Source organism: Triturus cristatus, chromosome 5_1 (genome assembly GCF_964204655.1).
Source record: "Triturus cristatus chromosome 5_1, aTriCri1.1, whole genome shotgun sequence".
In the NCBI taxonomy this organism is placed as follows: domain Eukaryota; kingdom Metazoa; phylum Chordata; class Amphibia; order Caudata; family Salamandridae; genus Triturus; species Triturus cristatus.
The window spans coordinates 159,510,386-159,524,860 of record NC_140587.1 but is presented as its reverse complement, the minus strand read 5'-3'; the positions used below and the strand labels follow the sequence as shown (position 1 = coordinate 159,524,860).

The following is a 14,475-nucleotide window of genomic DNA, read 5'->3' as shown; positions in this document are numbered from 1 at the left end:
ACTAGTCTGTTTGGCAGGCCCGAGAGGGCCGTCCAAGCAGTCACTGCGCACTTTAGGAGGGTGCTACCACTCCTCCCCTGCCCCCGCCGCCCCCTCATGCAAAGCTGCCGTAAGTAGGACAAGATAAAATGATAATAACTCGAGTTAAAAGGCAGTGGGGCGACGCACCCACTGAAAAAAGCACACTTTGAGTCAGTTTTGTCACTATAGAAAAATGAACTATTTTTAGGCAGATGTTAACAGTGTGCACAAGCCTTCTGCAGACACTCAGAGTGAAGGGAGCCAAATGGGAAAGCGGCTGACCTAATGTCTCAAGTGGTATGCTGCGGTTTACAGAATCAAAATGTTAATAGCCATTTCACAGACTAATGAATGAAGCCCACGGACCAAAAGCCCCTCCACGTATGATTATTATGTATGAATTTCTGGAAAAACAACATTCAATATACTATGTTTGTCTACTCAGCCCAAAATCTAGTAACTACGGCCAATTGAGCCCGCCTCGTTGGAAAGAAACGATATTGCTTCATGTAGGCAAGACACTGTGGGGGATATTTACAATAAAATGTCGGAGCACAGTGTTACTCCAAAATTGGTAACGCCGCGCTCCAACATTTTTTAAATGCAGGGATGCGCCGTATTTACATCCACTGCACGCCACTTTCATGCTATAAAACTGAAAAACGAGTCGAAGTTACATCAAAGGCAGTGATGGGTTGTACTATTGCAGAGTTAACCCTGAAGGTAACAAGCTCGGTACCGCAAAGGCAGCCGCGTGTTTATTTTCGCGTTGCGCTTTCACTTTAACCTCTTCTGTGCCCATGACGAGATAGTCTCGTCATGGAGCACGGTCGCGCTGTGCCCATGACGAGACTATCTCGTCATGAACCCCACCCACTAATTAAACGCCCAGCACAGGAGGGGGAAAGGGCGTGGCACAGAAGGGGTTAAGTGAAAGTGTGATGCGAAAATTAACACGCAGCCGCCTTTGCCAAAGCCAAAACCCCAATGTGAATAAAAAAGAGCATACCACCTAATGAGGGAGAGAGTGTCACGCCGCTGTAAAAGATCAAATCCCGGTGGGCGTGGCCAAAAGTAGACAAGGCGGCAACAAGGAGGGACTAAGTAGCCTCCTTTACAATCAGAAGGCAGCGTTTTGCATTGAAGATGACGCGGGCCAATTAAAAAGATGGGCGGGGCTTCAACTCCACCTCCGAGAGCGTCGGAATCTGTATTGATTCCAAGAAGCTCTCGAATGCCGAGAGCAGCGCATGCGTTGCTTACGTCACGAGACCTAAAAATGGAGAGCCCCATAGGGACCCGTCTCACCACCTGCCTTTCAAAACTGCCGGTGCTGAACACCAGCAGGACCCGGCCCACTTAAAAGCCCTGGTCTTAGTTAAGTGGCTTAGCGCCGCTTTGTAAATAAGTCGAAAGGCTATATCCCCTTGTAAATATGCCCTCGTGTTTGGAATAGTGGCCTTGTACTGAACAAACCAGAGGATTCTGGGAGTTGTAGTCATTGTTTAGTGCAGCTGGACTACTAATGAACCTGCTTACAGTGATTTGTGAAAAGAAAGCCCAGGGCTGGAATTACAGGCTTGCGTCGATCTTGGCGGGCAGTGTCTCGCTCTGGCCACCCCCTGACTTCAATGGTGTTTCGCACCTGGGATAATATCCTTTTTAACATTTTGTGTAAAACCCTTAAATGTCAGTCCTGTACAATGTTATATCCGGAAATGTCTTCGAACTGTTTAACAGGTCAGTGCCGACGCCCACGCTCTGCACCCAAAAAACACAGTTTCCAGCTGCCCTCCGAGGAGCTGAAAAAAACCTCACACCGCCCCCAGCTTCCCCCGACCCCAAAGCCATGAGTCAGAGGGATGAGGGACGGCAACAAAAACAGGACAGAGAAACCACAGCGTAATGTAATCCACATGCGCCCGCGCTGCAGGCATGGCTCGGATGTACTCACCCTCCACAGTGCCTGCTTGAAAAGGGAACAGTGAAGTCGGGCCTTGCACGTCAGGCTCGCAGGGCGGATATGGATGAGGCGAAAATCGGATTTCATGTTCATCAGATTCAACCTGGCGGGCTGGGCTTCAAGGCGCTTGTCAAGACTGTAGCGAGGGCATGTCAGGGCTACAAAACTGCTCTGGAAGACCACCAAGGGCAGTAAGTAAGTTCCAACCCCCGGGCTTCCACTTAACGATTTGTTGCAAAAGTGACGTCTGAACACCCGGTGAGATTGCTCAGTGGGTGCAGCACAAGCTGCAGAGGTTTTTGTACCCGGATGCAACAGGTTCAAATGCTACAGGGGCTGAGTAAGCCTCTCCGTCACCTGTGGTTAAGATAAATATAAAACCCCACAGGTGTTTTATTTTTAACACCACATGCAGCCAACACTGGAATATACTCTTCCAAACTTTGAAGCGCCAAGAAACCGTCTGGTTTATCATGTGCACAGCGTAAACAATCAATTAACGTTTTAACGCTACGTTATTTTCAGACATCATTGCGTTTGAAAAATACATTGCGTGTAGACCAAGGCAGAGAAGCACAAGAGCGCAAGAGCGCAAGCACTTGTAATTTTTCATATTTGGTATCTATCTCAGTCATTTTTAGGGAGTTGTAGCAAATTCATGAACATTTTCAATAATCTGAAGTTACCTGGAAGTTCTGAGTAACAATACATAGCCTCGTGCCAGCTCCCCCTACGGCAGTCTGTCCTGACCAGCTTGCCCGCAGTCCGCCACCCTCTTCTGCCTGCTGTTGTTTTTGATCCTATCTGCTCCTTTTCTATCGTTTTCTGCTCCTGTTCTGCACCGTTCCTATCCTTTTCTGCTCCTTTCCTATCGTTTTCTGATCCCATTCTGCTTCTTTTCTGATCATTTCTCGACCTTTCCTCTGCCCGCCGTTTCCCTCCTCCCGCCCTCCCACAGGACCTACTTAATGGAGGCCGCAGCGCTGCCACACGCAAAGGATGCGCCGCGGGCATGCCAAATGCACCCGTCTGCGCCCCTGGTCCTCCTGCCACCCGCCGATACACCGGTCAGGAGCTCCAGGACCTGCATCCCAGACCCCGAAACAACAGCTGCTGCACTTCCTCCCCACAATCATTCAAAGGACCCTCCACCTGCCGCCAATGCCACTTCTGCAACACAGGACCGCCAGCCAGACCAGACGACCAGATGCATGCTGCTCAAAACCCGATCCCTCTGCAAACATGCCACAGAAATCTGGGACACCATCCCCACCCTCTTCCCCTGATGTGGCCTTTAACACCAAAACGTGGCTTTACCCCATCTCAAACCCCGACATCGCAACCGCAACACCCGACGTCTACAAGTTGATAAACCGAGCCCGCACCAACAAACCCGTGGGGGGCATCGCCATCATTTTCAAGGAATCCATCCCATCCACCGCCACCAACGATGACTCCGCACCTCTCATGAAACAACTCAAGTTCCAACTACAAACCGATGCCAAGACCACGATAATAGACACCCTTGTCTACAGGCCCCCAGGAACCGGACCGACTATCTGCAACGCCGTCTCTAACCTCATTGCCCCCCGCCCAGCCATCGACTCCTACCACTACGTCCTACTCAGCGGTCTAATTTCCACATTGACGATCCCAACGACGCCAGCTCCACCACTCTTTTGAAGAACCTGAACAACATCAGCCTTACCCAACTGGTCACCGAACCAACGTACAAAGCCGGACACACACTGGAAGCCATCTTCACCTCAAGCAACAGAATCAAATTCAGTCACATCACAGAACTCACCTGGACTGACCATGCTACCATTCACTTCGTCTCCGACACCCAGCACACCATCACCAAGCATCACAGCTCCTTCCACCACAGCTGTTGAAAGGTAACAGGGATTCAGTGGACACAGGTCCTCAGCACCAACCAACCCAAAGCTGCATCAGACATCGACCAGGCTGTTCAGAACTTCTCTGCATAGATCACCAATTGTGCCAACAGAGTCACCTCGACGAAGCCAGCAAATATCAACAAAACCTCAAAACAAGCAAGCCGGTACACCCCAGAGCTACCGACTCGAGAATTGATGGTGCACCACAAGGAACCCCTCTGACAGAGCCGCTCACAAGGCAGCCCTCAACAACTACAATCTACGCATCAAGGAAGCCAAGAGAGTAGCCATCACAGCTCGCCTCAAAACATCGGCCAACCACATGAAAAACTATTCAAAATAGTTAAGGAATTCACCAACCCGGCTGCCCCTCTGAAGGACTCTGTGGCACTCTTGGACTACTTCCACAGAAAGATTGCCACCATCTACAACAACCTCGACCCCCCCCCCAACCTACCGCTCTCAACCTCAACAGCCTCAACCCAGCAGCGCACACCAGCCAAATGATCATTAGCTAGTCTCCGATCACCACCCATACCACCACCACAACCATCATGTTATCCATCCACTCCGGGGCACCCATCAACCCCTACCCCCACCAAATCTTCAACCTCGGAACCAAACCCATCAGCGCGGAACTGACCAGCATCTTCAACACCTCGATCTCCACAGCAGCATTCCCGGACAGTGGACACAGGCAGAGGTCAGATCCCTCCTAAAAAAAACTCTGCCAACCCCTGGAAACTGAAAAAATATTGACGATCTCCCTTCTCCCCTACCCAGCCAAAGTACTCAAGAAGACCATCAACCAACAGCTCACCGAATACCTGGAACAAAACCATCTACTGGACTTCTCCCAGTTTGGGTTACCCACCAACCACAGCACCAAGGTAGAGCTGATCGCTACCACAGACAACATCAGAACCACCCTCAACAACAATTTGCGAGACTGTGGCCCTGATCTTCCTCGACCTCTCTGCTGCGTTCAACACAGTCTCCCACAACAACCTTATCAACAGACTCTACAACATCGGCATACAACAAGAGGCCCTCAAGTGGATCGCCTCCTTCCTTACAGGACGCACTCGGCGCATCCGGCTGCCTCCCTTCACCTCCGAACCTAAGGACATCATATGCAGCGTACCCCAAGGATCATCGCTTAGTCCCACCTTGTTCAACACCTACATGATCCCCTCGCAGACATCGTCAGATCGCTTGGCCTCAACATAATTTGCTTTGCAAATAACACTCAACGCATCCTTTCGCTCACCGAAGACCCCTCCAATGCCAAAACCGACTTCTGCAACGCAATGACCAACTTAACCAGCTGAATGAGAAACAACTGCAATAAACTAAACGGTGACAAGACAGAAGTACTGATCTTCTGGAAGAACACCTCCATTTGGGACCACAGCTGGTGGCCAGCAGAACTCGGACCAACACCCACACCAATCGATCAGGCAAACAACCTAGGCATCATCCTCAACAGCAAACTGACCATGAAACAAGTCAACGCAGTCGCCTCCTCCTGCTTCCACGCCCCTTGCATGCTCTGCAGAATCTTCAGATGGATCACAGTCAACACCAGAAAGACCGTCACTCAGGCCCTCATCACCAACCGCCTTAATGCCAACGCAACACTTTCCACACCAGCATCTCCACCCAGCTCCTCAGAATACTACAGACCATACAGAATGCCGCAGCCAGACTCATCTTTGACCTTCCCAAATTGACACACATCACCCACCACCCCGGAAACCTCCACTGGCTCCCCATTCAGAAGAGATGCTTGATCAAGATCCTCATGAACGGCTTCAAAGCTCTACATCATCAAGGACTGTCCTACATCAACCATCGAAAGAACTTATATATAACCGCAAGACACCTGCGATCCTCTTCACTTGTCCGTGGACACACACCCAGCATCCGTTGCAGCCGAAGCGTAGGCCGCTCCTTCTCCTACATCACCGCCAAGACCTGGAATGACCTGCCCTGCCATCACTGAACAGCACTTTCCCTGGCAGACTTCAGAAAGAAACTCCAAGGCCTGGCTTTTCAAACGAGCCATCACACCCACAGTGCCCAGGAAAGCCCTGGGGGTGACAGTGCTGCGCTATACAAATGCTGATTGATTGATGATATCCAGTTTGAGGGCTTCTAGAGTTCATTCTAGAGCTAATGCAACACGCATAATTCTTGCTTCGTTTCGCACTGCTGGTGACTAGGAGGTGAACACACACTACGCTTGTGCTTCTTGCTGTCATCACCACCATTTCATGTGGTCACTGGGAGCCTGTGCGATGCCGCAGTGGGACACAAGGGAGCTATGCGGATGCTCACGACGATAAAGGCTCCAGAGGTTCTACATTTAACGTCATTGCGGGGAAATGGCGGAGGTGGGATTCCGCCGGCATTTCCCCAAACAGAGGGTCGCTTTCTGTCCCTTGCGCTGCTGGCCGAAGTTTTTTTCTCTTCTCCTGCATGGTAAAGGTACTATGTTTTCCCTGACAATGACATAGGGCAACATGCCACTAATCCTTTTCAGGGAAAACAAAAACAACAAAAAGTTTGCAGCGGCGCTGTTCGGGTCAAATCCTTGTCATATATGGTAAGTACTGGAACAAAGTGGAAAGTTTTCTGAAGTTGCCGGCCCAAGTCAAAGATGAAGGAAAAGTTCTGTTTTCAGGGTCCTTGGAGTGCCTTTCCTCCCTACAGATGAGATGTGACCAGTTCGTTTCATGGAAGGAATATTCCCAGACCGAAAGGTTCTCCTTCCCTTCCACTGTATTAACTGACGTCACACGATGCAAAACCATCCTCTGCAAAAATAACAGACTAAAACAAATGTCGGCCTTTACCCAATACCAATAGTGAGCACGTGGCCCCGAAGTGACTAGGCCTGATGTCATTAACCCCTTGCGATCATATCTCCGAAGTTAGCTTACCTGGATTTAAATGTTGGTCAACATTTTTCAAAGGACTTTTATGTAACATCTAGATTTTGGAAACCTATATTTCGGAGTCCACGTTACAATCAGTTTTCACGTGATAACCGTTTCCACAGCGCTAAATCCCCTCAAGGCAAGAATCATTCATTCATTCATGCCCTTGCTGCATTCCAACACGTGACCTTCAAGATGATCCAGCCTACCGAGCCACCTTACTTATTTGCTGTATTTACCGGGTTGGTGAATTCCTTAACTATTTTGAATAGTTCTTTCGTGTGGTTGGCCGCTGTATTGAGGCGAGCTGTGATGGCTGCTCTCTTGGCTTCCTTGATGCGTAGATTGTAGTTGTTGAGGGCTGCCTTGTGAGCGGCTCTGTCAGAGGGATTCCTTGTGGTGCACCATCAATTCTTGAGTTGGCACCAGGTACAGGTGCGCTTTACACAAGAACAGCAACGTGACGCAAAGCTCAAAGTCAACTAGAAACAGTGAACGAGAGGAAAGTGAGGAGAAGAAAGGAGGGACGGTGAGCTGACAGGTGGGGAAGAAAACTTAGGAGTGACTGACGATAGGGAACTCGAGGATGGAGCAGGGGTGGGGAAAGCATGGAAAGGAGGGAAGAAGAATGGAGTGCGGGGTAGGGGGTGGAAAGAGAGAGACATGAGGAAAGAAGGGAGAGGTGGAATGAATAGGAAAGGTGAAAGGATGGTCGAGGACAAGGAAGAGAAACACAGCGTGGAGAGGTTAGAGGGAGAGCAATAACAGATCAAGAACAAGGGCGTGGGATGGATGCTAGGTGAGCTTTGAAGTGTACACGTCAGTGCTTAATTTGAGCTGGTGGTTTCCAGGTGCTCGGCACCGGCACTTAATCATTGTCACAGGTGCTTTTCAGGAGCACATTCATAAACAGGAAGATTAAATGATTTGCCCAGAATCACAGGATGCTGAGCCAACACCAAGACTCGAGCCTGGTTCTCCAGCTCCCAAGTCAGCCGCTCTGTACATTACACCATATCCTCTCCCCACTTTCATGGTTAGTAGTTGGTTCTGTTTTAGGCGGCACTAACAGGAGAAATGGGCTGGTGCAAGCTGCCTCCTGACGAGAACCCCAGCACTTACTTTTTTAATGAATTAACCACTGGTGCACGCAACCAGATTACAGGGTCGAATAAAGAGCAGTGCGTGTGTAAGAACACCAGCAACTACCTAACCTAAGTAAGACGCAGGCCAGAAGGAAGAGTATGTTGCAAATTTCCCACTGGACAGAGGCCAAAGACCAGACAAATGCCTAGGTTTACGTCGGAAGTGCTCCCTTGAAAGAGCACCAGCTGGGAGCGCTGCTTCCTTCGACCCGTCTGTGATGACGCAATAAACAATGGAGCGGTGGGAGGGAGGCCTTGTGCTCCAATTAGAAGCCACTTCCTGCGAGATTTGCTTTTGTTTACTGGTGACTTCCGATGATACATTCAGAGACAAACAGGAAACATAACTTCTATACGGGGTGGGAGAAACCTAAAAATAGATATTTCACACAATGTTGGTCGGGTAGAAACAGAGCTAATGAGCAACACAGGAAGTGTCTGGCACTGGTGCATCCTGGGAGTTCCTTTGCAAAGCTGCGAATTACTTAATTTACCCGGGAGCTGGGTTTAATGATCCTTTGGCTAGGTTGATTGATAAGCACCTGGATTTGCCAGCTATAGCTCCATGCTTAGCAAGGCACCATGTTGCCGGTTTGGGGCTTTCCTGTGGTGCAGCGCAATTTTGGCTACATCTTTACCCCCCACAAATACTTAACATGAACGTGGACTTAGCACGTTTCTCGTATGCTCTAATGACATTAAAATAAGTGTTGCACTTCCCATGATTTCTAAAGTGCATTTACTGTAGGATTAGAGATTTACTTACACTGTGTGCCGTATCTGTATTAAATGATATATTCTTTTAAGACTTGATGAATAAACTATCCTTACTTGGTAGTCATGTACTCACTATAAAAATGAAATAGATTTACATAATGTGTGCCTTAATACATTGAATGACATTTACTGTTTTGATGATTGAGTAGCAACCATTCTCACATTATGAATTTTCATTTATATTGGAAACAAATTTGATTCATGTAATGCACTAATGTTTCATATTTGCCTTACAATGTAGTCCCTAGACATACATACAGGTAATATGAATCTAATGTAGTGACATCTTATATTTACTTGTGTTTAAATGTGCATAAGCATATTAAATTTGCACCATTGAGTTAATACTGTAAGTTGAATTAAGTTGGCCTGTTCCTCAAGCTGCATAAGATGCTGCTTTCCATTTTCTGCTACCATCACGTTTCTTGCAGGTATTCACACACATTGTTAGATGAGAATAGATACATCACTGTATTAGCGATAGAGAGAGAAGACCTAGACGAAGGAACATGGAGAGCCAAAGCGTCAACTGAAAGGACTATTCAGCAATGTTACCACCTAACCTGAGTGTGAGAAGAGGATGTCATTCCTATGTCCAGTGTGGGAACTTTTACTAATGATGCTGCTACAACGTGAGGCTGGAGAAAGACAATGGACACTTGATGATGCGATCAGAGGGGTGCTGCCTAGGAGACTCTTGTGTTATAACCTGGTGTTCACACTACTGGAGATGAGATCTCTTTGGAACGCTCTCAGAACCTTTCCAGACCCTTAGAGCACTTTTCTTTGGCCTTTCAGAGGTTCATACCTCCAAGCTTCCTTTTAATTCTTGCTAAGTGTGGCTTAGGCTAGCACTTACTTACCAGACCCAAGAAGACTCTTGACCGAGCTGCTGCAATTCTGACACCTTCCTACTCAATTCTTCCCTGCTCTGTTCTATTTTTCTTTAGGGTTCCAAAACCATCCTCTTGGCTCGGACTCTAATTTAGGCAAGTTAGATTAACTCATGTATAGACAGGAAAACCTGAGACTCTTCTCTGAGCGTCTGATACTTTTGTTAATCCTTTGTATTGCTGTGACTGTACTTCCTGTTTGCTTGACACTAGTATGCCTAAACTTCTTTAGGAGTTTGTAATTTCCCGGTTGTTATTCTTTATAGCATGGTGCTTAGAGTTGTGTACCTTAACGTGATTGTTAATTTGCATAAACCTTCTTAACCATAGTTACTGATTCATGGTCCTTATTGTGTAGCCAAATAAGTTACACTGTTAGTTGAAATTTATTGATGTAATGTTAACTCCCATCACCTCTCAGTTGTAAAATAAAAGGTCCATTGAAGGGCGAATGGTTATAGAGTGGGCCCGGAGCTCTGAAACACCTGCTACAAATCATATCCCGATGTTCCAGACCTATGATTGAGCAACCCAGGGCTGCAAATCTTTGGACACTTTAGTGAAGTCCAGCACTCAAAACGGGACGTCCAGACTTAGAGATATGGGTACAAACACTAACAAAACCCACTGTGAAAAAGTAAGATTTCTATTATAGGAGTTAATTACATACAGTCAGAAAGCACCCCAAGCGAGCATCTACTGCCAAATGAGAATGCCTGTAACAGTCCACCTGCGACACACTTCCTAGAACCTCCTGTCACCTACATTAATCCACAGCATTTTCAGGCAAGGCCTAACACAACCCACTTCTTTCCCCCTTTCCAATGCTCGCTAATAAAATGAACTAAAAACTGTATACAAGAGCAGTGCACAATTTTTGTACACTACAATTCAGTATTATCCTTCAAATGCTTCGGCAAATAAATGATCTTACCAGAATGCCCCTTGTTCTCTAACGGTCCAAAATCACACTTCTTCCCACAGGAAGCAATCACTCCTCTACACAGCTGTCCTTTATCCTTTAGCCCACATTTTCCCACCATATAGCTTCACCACAGCATCCTTCATGTGAATAGATTTGGAAAGCCTTGATGTACCCCTGGGATGACGGCGTAACTTGTACCCAGTTTCCAACATTTGCACTTAATAAATCTATTGTCATACCCACAGCTGTCCAAGCAGTTTCTCATTTTCATTTGTAGGTCTAGCCTATTTATTTATTTATGCGTTTTTATATAGTGCATACTTTATCCAGAGGTGTCAGAGCGCTTTACAATAGAGAAAAGAACATTATATAAAACATTCAGAGTAACATGGTAGTAGGTGACAATATATATATATATATATCTATTTAGCACAGATCAATTCAAAGTACCAGCAGGACATCAATTCAGTTCTTGCTGTATCAATTTAATATGAATATATCACAAAATCTTAAATCACATTTCAAATTTAAAACACAGTAGCAGTGTAAGATTTTGTGATATATTCATATTAAATTGATACAGCAAGAACTGAATTGATGTCCTGCTGGTACTTTGAATTGATCTGTGCTAAATAACTATATGAATTGATATAATAATTGAATTAGAGTGCCGAGGTTTATATATTTATTTCACGCTTTCACTGGGTCCTATTAGGCTCCAGTGTTTTGGCACCTTAGGTAGTGGGGTGCAGTCATTGTAACCTTGAGGGGCACCAATACTTGGACGTATACATTGAATGCACAAAGAGAATAGATGTGCTACCAATTAAACCACCACTGCCATCTGTAAATATTGTCATATATATATATATATCTAATACAGTTACTCTTGGTGAGAGATTCATATTTACAAATTACAAATTCATTAAAGATTACATATTAAGACGAGTTAGAGCAATTAGGGGGGTGCAAATACATGTTACATATTTACAGAGTTGAAGCAGAAGGTCGTAGTACAGACAGGTGTAGCTATTGTGAACGACAAAAAAAATATTCAAAGATGGCTGCCTATGCATGCACATGTGTTGTAACATACTGGTAGCCATTTTGGATTTCTTTTTTTGGCAACGCCAATGCAAACACTTGACACTCACCTTTTAAAGGTGATATATACTGACTTGGACAATGCTTGCTCATGGAAGACATGTCCCTATGTCAGATTCCCCCAAACTGACCAAACAACAGCCTCTAGTAATCCTAAGAGTCGTAACACAACTCTATGATTATCTACAGGTTATTGAAACTTTCACAATGACAACATTATTTGAGTTATCATGTTTCAGTCTATAAAGTGCGGGAGGACCCTCTCAGTCACTTGGAGTTGGCACAAGGAACATTTTTGTACATACAGAAGATTTTAGACTGTGATAATTCACTATACTTTTGAGATGTAAAATAGTCCCTCATGAATTCGAAAACAAGCACTGCATATGGATCAGAATGATACACTAAGCAGCCAACAGCATGAGGTGACAGAGTTATATAGTCCCCTTTTATGTGGCGCCAAGTACCCTCTATATATTTTTTTAAAGACTTGCTAACAATACGTTTAGCAGGCAGCTACGCTGTTAAGTAAGGCCTAAAAAAACGAAACATGGGAAAAAATGTTATAAATAAAAACTAATAAAAGTAGTATTTTCACCAGTGTCCTGAGAGATACATGGTTGCACAGGTGTTTCCATTTCTATAGTTAGAAGCCAAGACCTTCCAGCAATACCACAGACCACGCTATAGAATACGCGACTGCAGCCAATACCAACAATTGCTGCAAAAAGGCATTCCAGACTCCCACATGTTCTGTTTCCTGACTCCTCACCTCAGGAGCTGGCTAGGGTCCACCACAACGCGTGGTCAGCACATCTCCCATCACTTGTTGGTGAACTCCAGAGCTCGGTGCCGACGCCACTGGGAGCACATTAGAGTTGTGGGAGCTACACTGAACAGGCGAGTTTTAGGGCGAGACCAGACAAGTTAACCATCCGGATATCACTTCTCACCTTTCGACAGTAGTGAATGACCAACTTGGGAAGAACCGGTGGATAACAGGAGTTTTTTCTTGTTTCCTTTTAATGACGTGTTGTGCAAACATATTTTGAATGGTTGTCATTGTGCTTTGCACCTGAAGATTAGTTTATACAGTGTCCAGTAGAGTTGAAGAGAAAAGAGATTAAAAAAAATATAGAACTAGTGAGTAATTACATTAAAATAGTTTCAAAGGGCGTTGTCCCCGAAGCTTCACCCGAGAGAAAGAAGGGGTGAAGTTTTTCATAGAAGGGTCAATGTGGCGGGTTCAGCTGAGCTATAGATTTTTAGTGATCTGTGCACTGCCAGGCTTGGAGGGACGAAGAGGGTACCCTAGACATCTTCCTCCTGGCTGTCAGATTCCTTCTGAGAGAGGTGTGTTTTGGATCCCGAGGCTGTAGCCTCATTTACTCCACATTCATTTTGAAATTTTTTAGTCGCAGTTTTGGTTTTCTAATTGATCTGTGACACTTTGTCGCAGGTGAAGATGGTTCACACAGTCAGCGCTGTGATGGGCCACGGACAGGGTCTCCTAAGGATGCCTCTATTACGCTTGCTCCTTTAGTCCCCTTCTTATGACCACTTCCGTTCAGTTGTCCACCCCCAGCTAGCCCATTCCATGCCAAATGAAGTGGACCACTGCCTTCCACAGTGGATCGATTCATGACGGCCCATCCCCTACTCGTGGGGGACTTGGTCCATTCTCACCCATAGGTGCTTAAGAGTACCTAGATCGAGTGGGGGCAGGGAGAGGCGGGGCTACAGACAACGCTTACGGAAGTTGGAAGGCAGCAGGTCCCAGAAAGGGGCAAAGCTCTGTGCACCGCAAGAGTTGTGTCAGACTGATTCCTTAAAGGTGCAGGATCTGGCAATGTATTTGTAGCTTTCAAGACCATTATTATCTATTTAGGAATAACACAATTTTCTGCAATAAAATCAGAATGGGCCCTTACTTTTCCAGTTTTCCAATCAGTCACAGTAGCCGAGTTTTCCCTAAAATATGTGAAAAACAGAGAGTTGCAAAATATTCAAAGCAGACAAGGTGGCGAAGTGGCCCATCAGATGGCATTTGTACACACTGAGTCGGCGGCAGGGCCGTCACAAGAGGAAAGAAGTCACATTGCTTTGCCCTGGTCCCCGCCGCCTTTAGGCACTGAAATTAGCATTTTCTGATTCAACAATGCCTTTTACCATTTTTTTAAAGGAGGTATAAATAAAATTAACCATTTCCTCAAAGTTATCTTAATGTGAGCGAACCTGAAACACTCCTTGGGAGGTGGAGGGGGATGGGGGGGGGAGAGGTAGGTGTATTTGGCCCACCAGGAAAGCACTGAAAGGTTTTTATTGGTGCTCTTCCGGTGAATAAGCAAAATATAATAGAAAACATACAGTGGAGCTTGAACAATTTATAGAGTGGGGGTGCTGGACTCACATGACTGATGTCATAGGGACTGTGAAAACTCCAAGCGTCACTCAAAGAACAAGTGTAGTAAATGAGTCACACCCATTAAGGAGAGTGCTATGGGTGTGGTAAATAGCTGGTGGTGAATTTTGGAGCACACTGTCACAAATATCTTACTAAACCATGGTGTGGTTGTGCATCATTATTTGCAGACAGCACATATTTTCCATTGAAATGGCCATACAAGCCGCACTGACAAATAGTTTTACTGATAAATCTATATAGCGCGGAAACAATAATGTGTGGAATCAGTGTTCAGCAAATATTTACCATTTGCACATTACCAAGTAAAGTGTCTTCATTTGCTTTGATCGCTTTGATCCTACTAAAATCTTTCTTTACATCTAACTTCAGAATTACAATT

At 45.9% G+C, this 14,475-nt stretch overlaps 1 protein-coding gene across 3 annotated transcripts in view; it reads right to left on the bottom strand.

The window, feature by feature from the left end:
* The window catches only part of LOC146830503 (1-phosphatidylinositol 4,5-bisphosphate phosphodiesterase gamma-1-like), a 695,332-nt gene that overhangs the window by 610,022 nt on the left and 70,835 nt on the right, over positions 1 to 14,475 (bottom strand). The window contains exon 1 of one of the 3 annotated variants that reach the window (XM_085604692.1): positions 1,976 to 2,113. The exons of the other annotated variants lie outside the window; for them this stretch is intronic. The gene's annotated coding sequence lies outside the window, so the exon portion shown is untranslated. Of the gene's footprint in view, positions 1 to 1,975; positions 2,114 to 14,475 lie in introns of those variants that run through there. 3 annotated transcript variants of the gene reach the window in all.